The 17,573-nt window shown below is 40.2% G+C and overlaps 1 pseudogene; it reads right to left on the bottom strand.

The window, feature by feature from the left end:
• Positions 1-15,954: 15,954 nt before the first annotated feature.
• LOC132653728 (small ribosomal subunit protein RACK1-like) lies at positions 15,955-16,869 on the bottom strand (annotated as a pseudogene).
• Between the last annotated feature and the right edge of the window lie 704 nt (positions 16,870-17,573).

Raw genomic sequence — 17,573 nt, 5'->3', positions numbered from 1 at the left:
GAACATCAGTTCTGTGAAAAAGAAGAACAAGGAGTGGGTTTAGTTTGACAACGTTGCCGAGTGGGAGAGGGTAGGAGTCTTCCACAGGCACAGCGAACATGCTATTTGAAGAATCTCCTGCTTTCAGGAAATTTGCAGAGCTCAGCTGCAGCCTGATCCATCCAGGAAACCTGAGTACTAGCTCCCCGTCTCTCCTGCTCTGGACTTCTCAGATGTCCTTTTTCCCTGCCTTGTAAATCTGTGAACTTGTTTCTTGGTCACCTCTCTGATACAAGCCCCTCTGTAAAAGCCCTCATTTTAGGTCGTTTGATTTTCTGATGGATGTGTAATCACTGAGATTTCCTGTAGAGCAGCTTCTGGTATCTGTCTGTGCTTGACAGATGGCTCTTTCTAGACATTACCTTTTAGAATGAAGGAGGTAAAGGCCTAAGAGGCCCTGCGTGTGTCAGATGTCTACTCAGCAGCCTCTTCATTCCAGAAACTGGCAGCTACTCCTGACACAATTTTTTCTTCCTTATCATTATATTAGACTAACAACAGCCACATGTACTGGAAAGCTGACATAGGAATGTAAAGGGATGATTTCCTTTTTTAGATAATTTAAGTACTACTGCTTACTTGAGGCTGTTTCAGAGCAACAAATTGCAAAATCTGTTTAACTTTTATGGGTGAGATCCATGGCAATTTTCTAGCAGTAGATCTTTGTGAGAGTTGAATTTTTTTTTCACGAGATTTAATCTTTTCAAGTTAGTTTTCATGGGATGTGGCATCACATTTTTTTTTTTTCAATGCAGTTTATTCAGGAACATTGAACAATCAGATAGGTCCACATACATAGAATGCATAGAAGGCAATGCAGATAGGTCCACATACATAGAAGCAAGCCAGATCCTCGGCCTTAGCCAAATGTGGAGTTGTTCGTGACAGAGAGCACTCACCATCGGGAAGGTGGAAGGCGGAAACCAGCTCCATCTTTAAGGCATAGCATTCCGCAGCTCTCTACAGTTCCCCCTTTTTGTTTTAGACGCATCAGGCAAGAGTAGAGGTCTGATCTCTGATATTAGAAATAAATTGGGACTTTGTACAGATGTTCATTTAGGTGTCATCCACCCAAAGAGCATCAGACCCGTCCGATACCTTTTTCTCAGAGGCGGGACCTGGGGCATCAACCCGCATGCAATCAGACATGCTCTTCTCTGGGTCCAAAGCGGCTGACCCTGAGTGCAGTGCTTAGCCTCGCATCCTGAGCGTATCATTTTAGCTTTTTATGGTATCCAACCATGCTTGGGGAGAATGTCCTGCTTCAATGGCTGTAAAGGCCTGAATGATCATGGCTGCATCACACTGTTGTGAGACTCTAATCTTGCATATATACCACAGGCAAACCAAGGAGACCAACACCAGAAGGCCTGCTAACACTCCCATGCCCACCCATTCCTTCAGATGATTCATGGCTGCAGCAATCCATGTTGATAATCCTGTGGCTAGTCCTGCGTCTACTCCGGTAGAATTTACTGTGACAATGGCCACTCTCAGCTGCTCCATCGTAGTATCGAATTCTCCAGTCCAATTACCTAAAATATAGCTCAACAATTGTTTAGACAGATTTGCAGCGCAGGAGAAATTCTCATGTTGTATGCTAGTGACACAAAGTCCAGCATACTTTCATTGACAGCCAGGTTGAGCGATTTGCCATAGGGTATCAATTTGCTCCTGCAAGAGGTCAAATCTGATTGAACACCATCAAGCTTCCTTTTAGTTGAGCATTAATTCCTTTATGTACAACTAAGGCATGAGCTACATTGGCTAAATGATTATTCAGGGTCTGAGCCGTCTGCCCAGTATGACTCATGGCTAATGCCCTGGTGGTAGCTCCAACAGCCGTCAATGAGATGGTAGTAACAATGGTGGCTGTAGTTCCAAGATCCCTTTTCTGTCTGAAGAGAGTCATAGTGTGAGGGGCATCAATGGGCATAGGCACCCAGTGAGGCATGCGAGTAACCAGGGCATACCTAACTTTACTAGCATTCCAGCATTGGGCAAAAAAGCAAGTATCATTACCACAATTACTTGGCTCTATCTGGCTAATAATGAATAAAAATGGGGGATATAGACAAACAGGTGTGGGCTTATAGGAAATATTATGAGAAGCCTTAACCCCTCGTTGGAACATCCTGCGTCAGTTCTAGAACTAGCAGTAGTGGTGTCCGAGGTCTGAGTAGGTTCAGGAGACCATTGCCCCCAGGGGCGAGACGTGCTCCATGCCAATTGACTAACTCCATGTTTTCCTCCAATTTTGAAAGTCATTTAAGGTTCTTAAATTATTTTTTTTCCCTTTTTTCTTAAATTTTTCATCAATTACACTTTATTCATTCTGCATCCCCCCATAAGCCCCACCCTCCCTCCTCCCTCTGCTTGCATGCCACTCCCCAAGTCCACTAATAGGGGAGGTTCTCCTCTCCTTTCTGATCTTAGTCTGTCAGTTCACATCAAAAGTGGCTGTATTGTCCTCTACTGTGGCCTGGTAAGGCTGCTCCCCCCCCCCAGAGGGAGGTGATCAAAGAGCAGGCCAATCAGAGTATGTCAGAGGCAGTCCCTCTTCACATTACTATGTAACCCAATTGGACTCTGAACTGCCCTGGGCTACATCTGTGCAGGGGTTCTAGGTTATCTCCATGAATAGTCCTTGGTTGGAGTATGAGTCTCTGGGAAGTTCCCTATGTTCAAATTTTCTTGTTCTGTTGCTCTCCTTGTGGAGACCCTGTCCTCTCCAGCTCTTACTATTTCCCAGTTCTTACCTAAAATTCCGTTCACTCTTCCCAACAGTTGCCCATCAGGCTCAGCATCTGCTTTGATAGTCTGAAGGGCAGAGGCTTTCAGAGGCCCTCTGTGGTAGGTTCCTAGGTTGTTTCCTGTTTTCTTCTTCTTCTGATGTCCATCCTCTTTGCCTTTCTGGATGGGGATTGGACGTTTTAGTTAGGGTCCTCTCTCTTGCTTAGTTTCTTTAGATGCACAGGTTTTAGTGGGTTTGTCCTATGTTGTATGTCTATATGAGAGAGTATATACCATGTGTGTCTTTTTGCTTCTGAGACAACTCACTCAGGATGATCCTTTCCAGATCCCACCATTTACCTGCAAATTTCATGATTTCCTTATTTTTCATTGCTGAGTAATATTCCATTGTGTAGATGTACCACAATTTCTGCATCCATTCTTCAATTGAGGGGCATCTGGGTTGTTTCCAGCTTCTGGCTATTACAAATAAAGCTGCTACAAACATGGTTGAGCAAATGTCCTTTTTGTGTACTTGAGCCTCTTTTGGATATATGCCCAGTAGTGGTATGGCTGGATCTTGAGGAAGCGCTATTCCTAGTTGTCTGAGAAAGCGCCAGATTGATTTCCAGAGTGGTTGTACAAGTTTACATTCCCACCAGCAGTGGAGAAGGGTTCCCCTTTCTCCACAACCTCTCCAGCATGTGTTGTCACTTGAGTTTTTGATCTTGGCCATTCTCATGGGTGTAAGGTGAAATCTCAGGGTTGTTTTGATTTGCATTTCCCTAATGGCTAATGAGGTTGAGCATTTCTTTAAGTGCTTCTCTGCCATTCGGTATTCCTCTACAGAGAATTCTCTGTTTAGCTCTGTTCCCCATTTTTTAAGTGGATTACTTGGTTTGCTGCTTTTCAGCTTCTTTAGTTCTTTATATATACTGGATATGAGTCCTCTGTCAGATAAAGGATTGGTGAAGATTCTTTCCCAATCTGTAGGTGGTCGCTTTGTTTTGATGACGGTGTCCTTTGCTTTACAGAAGCTTTTCAGTTTCATGAGGTCCCATTTATTGGTTGTTGCTCTTAGAGCCTGTGCTGTTGGTGTTCTGTTCAGGAAGTTTCCCCCTGTACCAATGAGTTCTAGGGTATTTCCCACTTTTTTTTCAAGCCGATTTAATGTGTCTGGTTTTATGTCGAGGTCTTTGATCCACTTGGACTTCAGTTTTGTGCAGGGTGACAAGTATGGATCTATTTTCATTTTTCTACATGTAGACATCCAGTTAGACCAGCACCATTTGTTGAAGATGCTATCTTTTTTCCATTGTATGGTTTTGGCGTCTTTGTCAAAGATCAGGTGTCCATAAGTGTGTGGGTTTATTTCTGGGTCCTCTGTTCGGTTCCATTGATCCACCATTCTGTTTCTATGCCAGTACCAGTGGCATCACATTTTTAAGCGATTTCAACAGTATGATTTTAAACTGTGTGGTACAAATAGTCAGGTACAAGCATAGAAACTGCACAAAAGCACTAGTAATCTTTGAATATTTCATTTCTTTAGAGAATGGAAACTGAGACTAACGTTTGTAACCCAAAGCTTTAAATATGAAAGCCATAACTATAAATTATTAGTGCTTATCCCCTGTTAGGTCTTCAGCCTCAATTCAGACTGATACCCCTGAAGGTTTTCTTAAAGAAGGTGACAGGATATGCAAGCAAATCCAGTAATGCTATTTAAGAAATAAATTCAGGAAAGAAGACTCTGGCTAAGATGCTCAATCCCCATTCAGAAAAGCAAAGAGGATGGACATCGGAGGAGGGAGAAAACAGGGAACAGGACAAGAGCCTATCATAGAGGACCTCTGAAAGGCTCTACCTTGCAGGGTATCAAGGCAGATGTTGAGACTCACAGCCAAACTTTGGGCAGAGTGCAGGGAAGCTTATGAAAGAAAAGGGAGATAGAAAGACCTAGAGAGGACAGGAGCTCCACAAGGACAGTGACAGATCCTAAAAGTCTGGGTATAGGGGTCTTTTCTGAAACTGATACTCCAGCCAAGGACCACTCATGGAGATGGCCTGGAACCCCTGCACAGAGGTAGCCTATGGCAGTTCAGTATCCAGGTGGCCTCCATTGTAAGAGGGACAGGGACTCTCTCTGACATGAACCGATTGGCCTGCTCTTTGATCACCTCCCACTGAGGAGGGAGCAGCCTTACCAGGCCACAGAAGAAGACAATGCAGCCACTGCTGGTGAGACCTGATAGACTAGGGTCAGAGGTAAGGGGAGGAAGACTTCCTTTTCAGTGGACTGGGAGAGGAACATGGGTGGGGAAGAGGGAGGTTGGGATTGGGAGGGAAGGAGGGAGGGAAGGAGGTACAGGAAGGATACAAAGTGAATAAACTGTAATTAATAAAAATAAAAATAATTAAAAAAAGAAATAAATTCAGGAAAACTTCTTTGCATTATCTTTTATGCCATTTTGAAGTTTGTCCATACTTACAGTGGACTACCACAGAGAGAGCTTTCATAGTGCTATGATATGCAAGAGTAATTAAATGAAAAAAAATGTTATTTAATACTTGATTAACTGTTGTTAAGAAATGTTTTACTTAGCTGTTTCTCCAGCACATCTAGCGCCGTCTGGCATGAATTAATTTGTTCTTGTTTGAGGCTCTCACCCCGGTCTGCCTGGTGTAATCCCCTTGCCCACCATAAGATTCTCTCTTCAAAATGATGTAGGTAGCAATCAATCAAACAACGCCTCTCTCCATGTCCCTGAAGAGGATGTCAATTTTGGCAGAACGAGTTCAGAAAAAGAAATAGCTACCACCCCGTTAGACTACTTTGCTTGCTTGCGAAATGCTGAAAACCTCACAGACATTTACCTTAACTATAATGGTCATCTCAACATAATTTTTATTCCAGCAGTTACAAAGAGAGGTAAAAAGAGAATTTTTCCTCATTATAGATTAACATAGTGAGACTGAAAACACTCTCTATTCATGAACTTCCTTTTCACTCCCTGTCACTTTAGTTTATATTCTCAGCAATGCAAAGCCATTTGTTAGTGCATAGCTTAGTGAACTATCAGACTCTGGGCACCAAACCCTCAACTGTAAAGTAATGAAGAACATTTCTCTTTTTAATTTTTACTATAGTTCTGTGATGAATGTTTCTAATATGTACCTAAGAGAAGGACTGTGTGAAATTATAATTCATTTAGAAAACAAAGTGGAATAAACGAAAGGAAAATTTCAGAAGATACTTGAAACCTATAAAAATGGACCCTATTGAAACCTAAAAAAGAAAAACATCAATGAGCATCCGAGAAATTAATTTGAGACATTAATTTGAGCATTAGCTCAAATTAGTGTAGAAGGAGAGAATATACCAGAAGATATACTGGTTGGTGAGATATTATTAAATGATTGCATTGCAAGAAAACATCACTGCAAAAGATACAATGAAATATTGAGTAAAAGAATTCCAGGTGAAATAATAAAGAAGTGAGGCATCCAAAAGGAAATCAGGAAACATCAGCAAATACAAAGGACACTCTACCAAGGAATGTTATGGCAGACAGGTGGATAAAGATCACATTTATACGAAGACATTTAAGTAAGGAAGAAGGGAGTTCTATGAGGAATGGGAGTCAAGAGGTACTGAAGAGATTGCCCCACAGACACTTCTATATAGCCTATGAAGTCTTCATTCTAAATAAAGACAAAATAGGGACATTTGGGAGAAAACCAGAAACTGATATAATTTATCACTAGACAATTTGTACTAACAAATAGCCTTCATGTACCCATAGACACACTACAAACAAAGCAGAATGAAATAACACAAAAACAAAAATGAAAAGATGCCTTTCAGGATGGTGGAAATTTCACCCCACAGAAGTTAAATTCCATATAATGAAAATAGCACTCAAAACATTAACTATGTAAATAAATACAAGTGGCAGTCCTTTATTTTGGTTGTTTAATAAATGACTCACTAATTAAACTAAGAATAATTATATGAAGTTTGTGTGAAGTTACACTGCAGTAACACAAAGAGAATGACAATTAGTTTGACATACTTGAAGTGATAATGGAAAATAAACACTGTCTCTTGATAAGTTGAGAATTCAATCTATGTGATCATAGCTTACAGGCTCAGTTAAAGTATCACTTTCTCATTAAATAAGACAGAATTTTAAGACGTCACATCATATGAAGTTTATTCTTGATTATACTATGCATTAGAAATATCAAACTATAGAGAGAGAATGATGAAAGATTTAAAAAAATTAAACAGCCAATATTAATAATTTCAGAGTTAAAGAATTTATCAAACAGAAAACTGTGAATTAATTTGTGTTAAATAATAAGAAAATGAAACATACCATGTGAAGAGTGAGATAAAGGTGTGTTTAAAGAGAACATGTACAAATATATGCCTAGAATTAAACTTGGAAAATATTTAAAAACAGTTATATGTGCTTGTTTCTTATGAGACTAAGAAGAGAGGATGTGGAGAAAGGAAGACTCCTCTATTGCTAGTGGGAGTGCAGACTTGTACAACCTCTCTTAAAAATCAATCTCACGCTTTCTCAGAAAATTGGGAATAGTTTTACCTCAAGACCAAGCTATACCACTCCTGGGCATATATCCAAATGAAGTTACACCATACAACAAAGACATTTGTTCAACTATGTTCATAGCAACTTTATTTGTAATAGGCGGGAAATGGAAACAACCAAGATGTCCCTCAGCCAAAGAATGGATACTGAAATTGTGGTACATTTACACAGTGGAATACTACTCAGCTATTAAAAACAAGGAAATAAAAATTTAAGGCAAATGGATGGAACAAGAAAAGATCATCCTAAGTGAGGTAACCCAGACCCAGAAATACACACATGGTATGTATTCACTTATAAGCAGTTATTAGACCTATAGTACAGGATAACCATACTACAATCCACAGACCCAAAAAAGCTAAGTAACAAGGAGGGCCCAAATGGAGGGTTCTGGAATGTCACTCAGAAGGGGAAGTAGAATAGAGAAAAGAGGTGGATGAAGAGAGGGAACTGGGCAGGAGATGGAACGGGGAGGAACACATGAGTGGGGGTCAGATGGGAGAACAAGGGCGGGAGGTGAGAAGGCTGGGAACAAGAAAGGACACTGTGGAGGGTCATCTCTTTGTCAAGAGTCATCTCTTTGCCAATATGGAGGCCTGTGACAGGGCAGGCTCCTTGGAGAATGTGGGTGTGACTCTAGTTGAAACTCCTAATGGGGGATAGGGGAATGAAGAATGAAGGGACCACTTCCTAGACAGGCAAGACTAATGGAAAGATGAATACAAAACCCACTGATAAAGCCTGTGAGCCAAAAATTGCTCTGCCTACAAGAAGTGCAGGGATAAAGAAGGAACAAAGATTGAGGGAATGTCCAACGAATAATTGGCCGAACCTGAGACTCACACCACTGTAGAGAGCCAGCCCCTGACACTATTAATGATGCTTTGCTATGCTTGCAGACAGGAGCCTAACTTGACTGTCATCTGGAAGGCTCCAGCCAACAGCAAATTGAGATGGATGTTTAGACTTGCAGCCAAGCGTGGAGCAGGGCTCTTAGGGAGGAAGTGTTGGGAGGAAGATAGAAGGACCTGGGGGGGGGGGGTGGTCAGGAAACTCACAGGAAAACCAACAGAGATAACTAACTCAGTCCCACGGGGCCTTACACAGACTGAGGCATCAAATAAGGAGCATGCATGGTCTGGACTTAGGCCCCTCCACATATGTGGCCAATGGACAGCTTGGTCTTCATATGGGTTCCCTCACGAGTGGGGGCATGGTGATGTTTCTACCATGGACTCTATTGCCTGTTGTTGGATCTCTTCTCCCTGGCACGGCTGCCTTGCCTGGCATCAAAGGATGAGGATATTCTCAGTCCTGATGTGACTTGATGTGCTGGGGAGGGTTGATAATGGGGAAGGGAGCTCCCTTTTCTGGGCAGAAAAGGAGAGGGGAAGGGGGAAAAAGGAAGAGAAGGACTGAAAGGAGAGGAGGGTGGGGTACTTATGGGATGTAAAGTAAATAAACTGAAATAAATAAAAAATAAAAATAAAGTGAAAACAAAAGAAAGAAGAGAAATGACTACAGCATTACAGAAAAAGGGTTGGGATGGAAGGGATAATAAATATAATTGTGGAAATCAATTGACTGGACTACAGTGAGGTCAAAGAATGATACAATTCATAACCCCATCATAAATTTAACTTAGAAAAAACTTGTAAGAGAAGAAATACTCAAATGTTTTCATTAATAACATCAAAATATCAAAACAAAAAGATAAAAAAATTCAAGAGAGAAAAATTTATTTTTAAATTTCATTTATATGCTAATAGAGAGGGGATAGACTTTTGGTAGTCTGGAGTGGCATTGCCTCTGGGCAGAGGTGTTGCCAATAGCAAGGCATTCCTATCTAATCTGCTAAACAGAACGTTTTAATATCCTGTTTATGTTTGTAGATAATGAATAATCAGGTACATATTTCTATGATTTATGTAATTGTACTTTTGAAAATCAGTTCATTTTATTGCTTACATATTTTAGAAACAGTACATGAAAACAAATATAAATGAAGTAGAAAATATAAACCTTCTTAAATGGATTATATATAAAATGTACAAGTGGGTAAGACACTGATTCAGGAGAAGGAGATAAACTTCATCCAAAATTGTTTGGAAAATCAATTATAAAGTTGTGGCCCAAAAGCTTTGAAACAAAGGAAGAAAGCTAGGAGAGGAGAGGTGAGAATAAAAGTGTTCTGGGGGAAGAGCTTCTTGGTGAGGAGTCAGAAGCCTCACAGACTTGGGTAAACCACCATTCCTGACTCATGAATGTGAATACCAACAATGGGACATTGGATGCACTTAAGCAGGACTGCATTCTCTGTCTCTCTGTCACTCACTCTCATATATATACATATATATATATATTATACTATGCATATATAATCTGTTCATCACAAGGATACGATCTGTATAACAAGTATTTATTATTAAGGTAAGGAACCATGGGCAGGCAGGGCTTACGCCGCAGCAGCTCAGGCTTGCAGCCCTCTCCACTCAAGCCTGTTCTAGAACTGCAGCTACATCTTCGCAATCCCATCTCCGGGTTCTCAAGCCACACAAATCACTCTACATGTCCCAGGCCGTGCGGCCCCTCCCAGAGGGACTTGTAGTTCAAGTACAGCTCCGGATGCCAGATGCAGGATGCCATAGCGAGGAGGTGGGCAGAGCCCAGCTTGGCGCGCTTCTCAACACAGAGAGGGAGGGAGATCCTGCCGGCCTCTCCCTCAGAAGATTCCCAGGAGCCATGCTGCTGATGGTTTTCAAATCTTCGATTAAAAAAAAAGTCTCCAATAAAACTACATTGCAAAAAATTAGAAAGAAACAGTTGAATGGGAGTAAAACAGTTGAAGAGGCAGGGCCTGAAGAATACTCTGGGATCCTAATACTAGATAAAGTGGATTTTTTTTTTCTGCAAGCAGTTACTAAGATTTGAAAACTATTTCTGCATTTTGTATATACTTGTTTTTTGTTCACTAGCCATGTAGTTAATAAATGGAGGTTGGAGTCTCTGAAGTCACAGACTCTTTCACTTTTATCCACCAGACTATTTGTTTAACTGGTGAAATCAGTAGACCAATAAGAATAAATGTTTAAAACCCTCTTTTACCTACCTGTGAGGTGGTGGTGTCACGTGCCTTTAATTTCATCACAGGCCTTTAAAAGCCAGCAGATGCAGGTAGGTGTCTGTGAGTTACAGGCCAGCCTGGTCTACAGAGGAAGTTAAAGAAGAGTCAGGGCTCCACAGAGAAACTCAGTCTCAATCCTCTCCACCCTGCCCCCAAAGATAATCTTTGTTTACATTTGCATGGTTAGGGAATGTGTGCTATAATGATTTTTAAGAAAAAAATTATTTGTGTTTTCATTAAATAAATATAGGCCAGTAACATAAAAAATAAACAACACTTAGCCAAGAAACTCAATTCAATTCATGCCTCTACAGATACTGGATATTCAGTTTTGTTAATGTAGAATTATCAGTTTCATGTGTGAAACTGGATTCATTTTCAATTTCATCCAGTACAATACACAGTTTGGATGAGATTGTCTGAGTAAGGTTCTATGAAGAAAGCTTATAATCTTGGCTGTAATGTGGTTCCCTGTAAGTGTATGTATGATTTCTTACAAACTGTTGATCACAATCAGAATCTTTTTTATAAGCTTTCTCCCAATTATAGAAATTTATGTGCATATTTAATATTTTCATATATATATACACACTTTTTTCAGTATCTGAATTTTTATAGTCAGACCTGATTAGACAGTCACAGAAGCAGTTAAAACAATATGCACCATGTAGCCTGGTGGTAATGGCACATGCCTTTAACCCCAGCACTCAAGAGGCAGGCAGGCAGATCTCTGTGAGTTCGAGGCCAGCCTGGTCTACAAAGTGAGTCCAGGACAGCCAGGGCCACAGAGAAAAACACTGTCTTGAAAACAAAACAAAACAAATAAATAAATAAATAACAATATGCACTAAATATTAGTAAATTTATTTTTTAAGTTGGATCCTAAACATTGTTTATTGTTGTTTGATTAATTTCATAGATAATTGCAGCTATGAAGTTGTTTTTCAAGCTGGAGCTTTTTGAGACTAACATGGGAAGCTGTGCCATGATCTCTCAGAAAAGAGAAAAACAAGCCAACACCTTCTCCTTCCTTTTATCTCAGGTATCCAAGTGAATGTGACTTTTTAAGTTAAATTAATGATATTTACTATGAAAGTATATTTGAAAGCAATCCTTAACTCTTTTGATTGCAACCAACTCAGTATAAAAGAACAAGTTTATACAATAATTCTGAGACAGATCTGGAAATTTGCCTCAAATTGTCTTTTCCTTACAACTGACCAGAGCCTCCTAAATGTGTCCTACTATCTCACTCTGAGTCACAGCCCTACTATTGACTTCTCAGTTCCACCTGACTTCTCCATCTCAATACATTATTTCCTCTCCTACCTCAAACAGAAATGTAACTTTCCCACCTTTAACCAACTCTTCCTGTAAAATTGTCTCTGAGCAACCATTGTTCTCTTCTTCCATAGATTTCATGAACATATATTCTAAATTCCTTGTCAATATTCTGACAAGGATTTTGTTCAATTTTTCAAAAGTGCAATTCATGACTTTTGAAATAATTCATTCCCTTAGAAGAGTTTCTTTTCTTATATTTACTAGCATGATTGACCATTGTTTCTCATATCTCTGTTTTTTTATCAATGAGAATCTGTATAGATATCTATTTTCCACCCATTTAAGCAATATTTTATCAAACAGCTCTATGCTGAGACATTTTCTTTGTTTACACTAGCCTTACTCTAATCAGTCAGTCAGAACCTTGGGTAAGGTTCCTAGTATTTGCTTCCTGAAGGCAGATATCTACTTCAAGTGTGATATGATTTCAGCCCTGTCTTCTGAGATCCATCTTGTACAGTTTGGATTTTTCAATACCTTTAAAGTTTTGGAGCCTTTATCTTTAGGGAGACACTATGGGGGGGGGGCTGGTTGTAAAAACATAAATGGATGGGCCCTGGAATAGAGCAATAAAAGGGCCTATGGGCTCTGACTCTGTTCGCTCTCTCTCCAGCCATGGGGCTTTGCTCCCCTATACATCACTGCTTCAAAGAAATGGCACAAACAAATATTGAACCATGCTGTTCATTAGCTGGGTTTGTGGTCTTTCTGTAAGTTAGTAGTCTTAAGTATTACTTAAAGTGTTAAGAAGCTAATACAATGTACACTTTCCTTCCTGTGTGCAAAAAAGACTCCTAGAATTTAACAGCAATTAGAACAAAGTCATAAGTCTTTGTAATTTTTTTTCACTGGTCTGCTTGATGATTGAGATATACTTGTAAATCAATTCCACGTCCAAAGTTGTTCTAAGGCATGGATTCTCTATGTCATGTTTTTGTATTTTATTTAATATCGTTTCTCTATTCTTAACTTTCTTCTATTCATTTGCATAATATTTATACTCTTAACAACAAAGTGCTAGACACATTCTTAGATTTTTCTACTGTCGTAGACTAAATGACCCTTATACATGATTGTCCTTTATTACAGTCACTGGAAATGTGGATTCTGTTGTTTTTTTTATCCCTGTAGAAAACAAAATCCTCTTACTCAATGCCAGTGCCAACATTTTAGCGCAATTTCCTTGTGATCCTGCACTTGTGTGTCTTGGCATAACACATATGCTCTTGAAATCTGATCTTTCTCTTGGGTTTTTCAAGATGCCTTGTACTGTGTCCTTTCTTTACAGTTTTTTTTTCATCTATGGCTTATCCTATTACTCTGTTATGATTTAACACACTTGCCACTGAATCTTGGAGGGATTTCCAGGTGTACATCTTCCAATTATATGTTAAACACTTGACTTCTATTACAAAATTTACCATAAGTTCCTGCATCAAGTACTTTATCTTTCTCACCCTTCACAAGATTTATGATTGATGGCTGTAGCTGTAGAACAAAAGAAAGATTAACAAGAGATTAGCATAGTACTTCTTTAAATCAGTTTTAGGTGGCATTGGGGGCTTAAGAAATGAAGGGCTAAGTCCAAAGATGATGTGTTTTTATGGTAAGTTCGATGAAAGTGGTTCATAGCAGTAATAGAACTTGATTCATATGGAAACAGTATGACTGTGTGTAAAAAAATGATGGGTCACTTGTGTGCTGTTTCTTCTTTTCCTAACACCTGGAATGTGCAGGTCTTAGGATGCACTTTCAAGAAACATGGAAAGGATAGTAACCTTCGCATATTTCATCATAAGCTGTGGTGAAAAGAATAAGAGAAAAGAAGAGGACGAAGCCTTCTTTTGAAGGTTATCTTATGTCCATCAACTGAACATGAAGGTATCCATATGTTTTGATCATGTCCTGAGCTCCTGTAACTTCTAATTTATGGTTACCTTTGAGAGGAGAATACATCTTTTATCACTTTACTTCTAAAATCTAGTGCGGGTTTTATGCAAAAGACTTATATGCATTCTTAGATGCAGACCTGAATAAAACAATTGAAAGTATTTGGAGGAGGAGTTATGTAACGCAAAGTTACTGAACAGGTGCTCTGGTTTGTTTACTTAGCATTGACTTTCATAGGTTAATTATATATTCCTGGTCTTTGTTGATTTATAAAACAGGGTTTTTTAAACTCTGATGGTCGCTTACAGAAAATACTGCAGTGGGAAGAAGTTTTCTTAGGCAGAGCACACTCTAATTTCTAAGTTGGCAATTTTAGCTAATTCAGAAGGAACACCTGATGACAGGTTAGCTCTCTGAACATGTGATGGCTGTTCCTGGCTGTCAGCTTGACTATATATGAAATGAACGACAATCCAGAAATAGAGGGCACACCCATGAGAGATTTATTGTTTTTTTTTTTTTTTTTCTTGGTTTGATGTGGGTGAATCTACTTCTAGTCTGGAAACATGCCTTTGCTGCAGAGCTTGAGGCAGGAAGGTGCACACCATTCATTCAGATCTTGAGGTCAGGAGATATACCTTTATTCTAGGCCACACCTTCTGCTGGAAGTATATATAAGGACATGGAAGAAGGAAGCATTTGCTTTTGCCTCCTTGCCCTTGCCTTGTTAGCACACACATTCCTTCACTGGCATTAGAACCTGCTTCCTCAGGATTCAGCATATACTGAAGACCAGCTGAGACATCCAGCCTTGTGGCCTAAGCAACTGCTAGATTCATGGACTTTCTTTTCACAGGTGACCATTGTTGGATTAGCTGGCCTGCAGCCTCTAGTAATTCTGATAAATCTTTCTATATAAAGTAAATTACAGACTTATGGAATGACTATCTCTCTCTATAATTATGTGTAACCATATATAGAGATTTATTACATATTAAATATGTATATACATATATATAGAGAGAGGGGGGAGAGAGAGATTCATTCAATAAGTCTGTTACTCTAGAGAATCCTGACTAATACAGAACAGAAAGGAAAGAAAACACGTTTTTGGTTTCCCAGTTTCAAATGATAAAATATATGGGGCATTCTTAAAACAGCTCTCCCTTGTGCATGCAAGCGTGTATGTGTGTGTGTGTGTGTGTGTGTACTCTGAGTCTGTATCATCGAAAGGGTGAGGTTCTGAAGCCTGAAAGCTGGTCATATATAATAAGAAAAAAATAATAGGACCTCCTGGAACTATTAGAGGTGATTCTGGATTCAGGCATGTTGCCAAGGCTATAGTCCCTAAAAAGCAGTGGGAGTTTTGTCATTATGTACAGGAACAAAAATGAAGTAGTTAGTGAGGATAAAAAAAACAAACAAATATAATTGTGAACATAATTTAAGTCCTAATCTATACTTCGGTCAATTATAATAAATGGAAGCAAACAGTAATAACTCCATTCTGTATTGTGCTTGCCTGCATCGCCTTAATCTTGAAGGTCACTACCCCCCTTTTTAGAGCCACACTCAGGTGCAAGTGCAGGTTGCCGCTCTCCCTTTGCTTAGCCCAGCCAGCCTCCTGATTAAGAGGACTGTGAACCCTGCTCACTGCCGGAAGAAGAGACAGGAACAGCAGCGGTTTTCCTTCCTTTATCCTGGCCATTGTGTAAGGCACATCAGGGAAGTGTGTACATAATCGGCATCCAAGTGCCAGGGTAACAGGAGAAAGAATACACAGAGAATGCATTGTTTTCAGGAGAAAGGATTGGAAAATCTGCTACGGTTTTTACTTTTTATTTGTTAGCTAAAGTGGAATATTGGGGTATACAGTGGCCTTTCCTTATTTTAGTATTAACAGATAATAAAATTTCAAGAAACCGTGAGGAGAGTGGCCCTCTATGCCTCTTTTTTTCCTCCGGTTTTCTTTTCTTTTTCGATTTTCATGGCTGACTTGTTTAAAATCCTAAATTGACCTGATAAACTTGGGTTTAATTGTTACAGTCCTGAAATAGATACTGTAAACCACCATTTAGTCTCTAGAGACTCACCTGCTCATCTGCCTTTTGAGGTAGCATTTTTATTTATTTATTTATTTATTTATTTATTTATTTATTTATTTTCAGGAAGCCAGTTTTATTTCTAGGACACTGTCATAAACTTTTAGTGGGTACCAATAGTCGCCTGCCACACTCGAACCAAGTTGCATAGCCAGCAACAGTCTGGCCATCAGCAGACCATGCCAGAGAGGTACTCAGGGATGACTCTGCCTTGCTGCCACTGCTGATAACCTCTTGCCTCATTTCCTCTACAATGATCTTGCCCTCCAAGTCCCAGATCTTGATACTGGGGCCAGTGGCAGGACAGAGCCAGTAGCAGGTGGGGCTAAAGCAGAAGGCTTTGATGATGCCCCCGCCATTTTCTGTGTACAGGTGCTTGCCTTCATTGAGATCCCTGGCCACCCTTGCCTCGAGACGCAAAGGGGAATTCCTCTGGAGAGACCATCACAGTGTTCAGATAGCCAGTGTGGCCAGTGTGTTGGTCTTCGGCTTTCAGTTAGCCAAAATCCTAAACCACCTTGTTCCAGCCACAAGAGAGAGTTACAGGGTTGCTGCGGTTCAGGCGAGCAGCAGACACAAGACAGCCATTCTGAATGATTCTCATCCTGGACAGCGTACTTGCAGACACCCGGAGTATTCCATAACTTCATGGTCTTGACTCAGAATCCAGAGACAGTCTGGCGGTTGTCAGAGGAGAAGGCTACACTCAGCACATACATGGCCTTTAAATCGTCTCATGGTAGTGCTTGCTGTGCGACCCCAGAGGCGCATTGTTCCACCCCAGGAGCCTGAGAGGGCAAACTGGCCATCAGAGGAGTTAACATCACTAACAAAGTAGGAGTGACCTCGCAGAGCTCACTGTGGTATTCCATCCCTGGTCAGCTTCCACCTTGATGATGGTCTTGTCTCGAGATGCGGACAGGATCATGTCCAAGGACGGCCAGGTGGTGGCGATCTGTGTTACCCAGCCATTATCGCCCCTGAGGGTCATCTGCTCCTTCATGACTGCAGCTGATTCAAGTGTCGCCACAGCGACAAGGAGAGCACTGGATAGCTCAGAGAGCCAAGTACCACAGCGGCTGTTACTGAAGCCCTGCCGAGAAAAAACAAGGTGGCTCCTTAATTATGTGACAATATAGTTGTTTATATAAACGGAGTCTTCATAGTTTATGCAACCATCATCTTTCTAGTTTGTCTTTCCTTTACGTACATTTTCCTTGAGATAAATAACTCCATTGAAAGTTTATGAATTTTATGTACTTTCACACGTTGATAAATTGTATTATAAAATATATGCAAATATAATTTCACATTGTGATAAAAAAGAATATCATAAAGTTCTTATTTCAGTTATATCAAAATTATAAGCTGATCACTTACTTTATAAAAGAAAACAGACTCCTACCAGGCAAGTAGGTCCTGATTGCAGATCTTCACCTCTCCCTCTGTTCCTCCAGGTCCAATCCCTCAGGCTCATCTGCAGCTCAGCTCAGATCTGCTGCAGCCTTCCCTCTCTCCCTGCCTAACAGATCTCCCCCTAACCTCCCTCACTCACTTGTTGCTTTATCCCAGCCCCCAATTCCATCATGCACCTCCCTTCAAGCCCACAGCCACTACTGTCAGGGAAGTAGGTAAGCTGAATCCCTTCATCAATCCATCTGAGTTTCATATCTAATTCCCTAGTCTCAATCCAGCTCTATAGCAGAACACCTGCTTTTTTTT

This window comes from Meriones unguiculatus, chromosome 1 (genome assembly GCF_030254825.1).
Source record: "Meriones unguiculatus strain TT.TT164.6M chromosome 1, Bangor_MerUng_6.1, whole genome shotgun sequence".
NCBI lineage: Eukaryota > Metazoa > Chordata > Mammalia > Rodentia > Muridae > Meriones > Meriones unguiculatus.
Note: the sequence above shows the minus strand (reverse complement) of the source record. Positions and strands in the feature narration are given on the sequence as shown.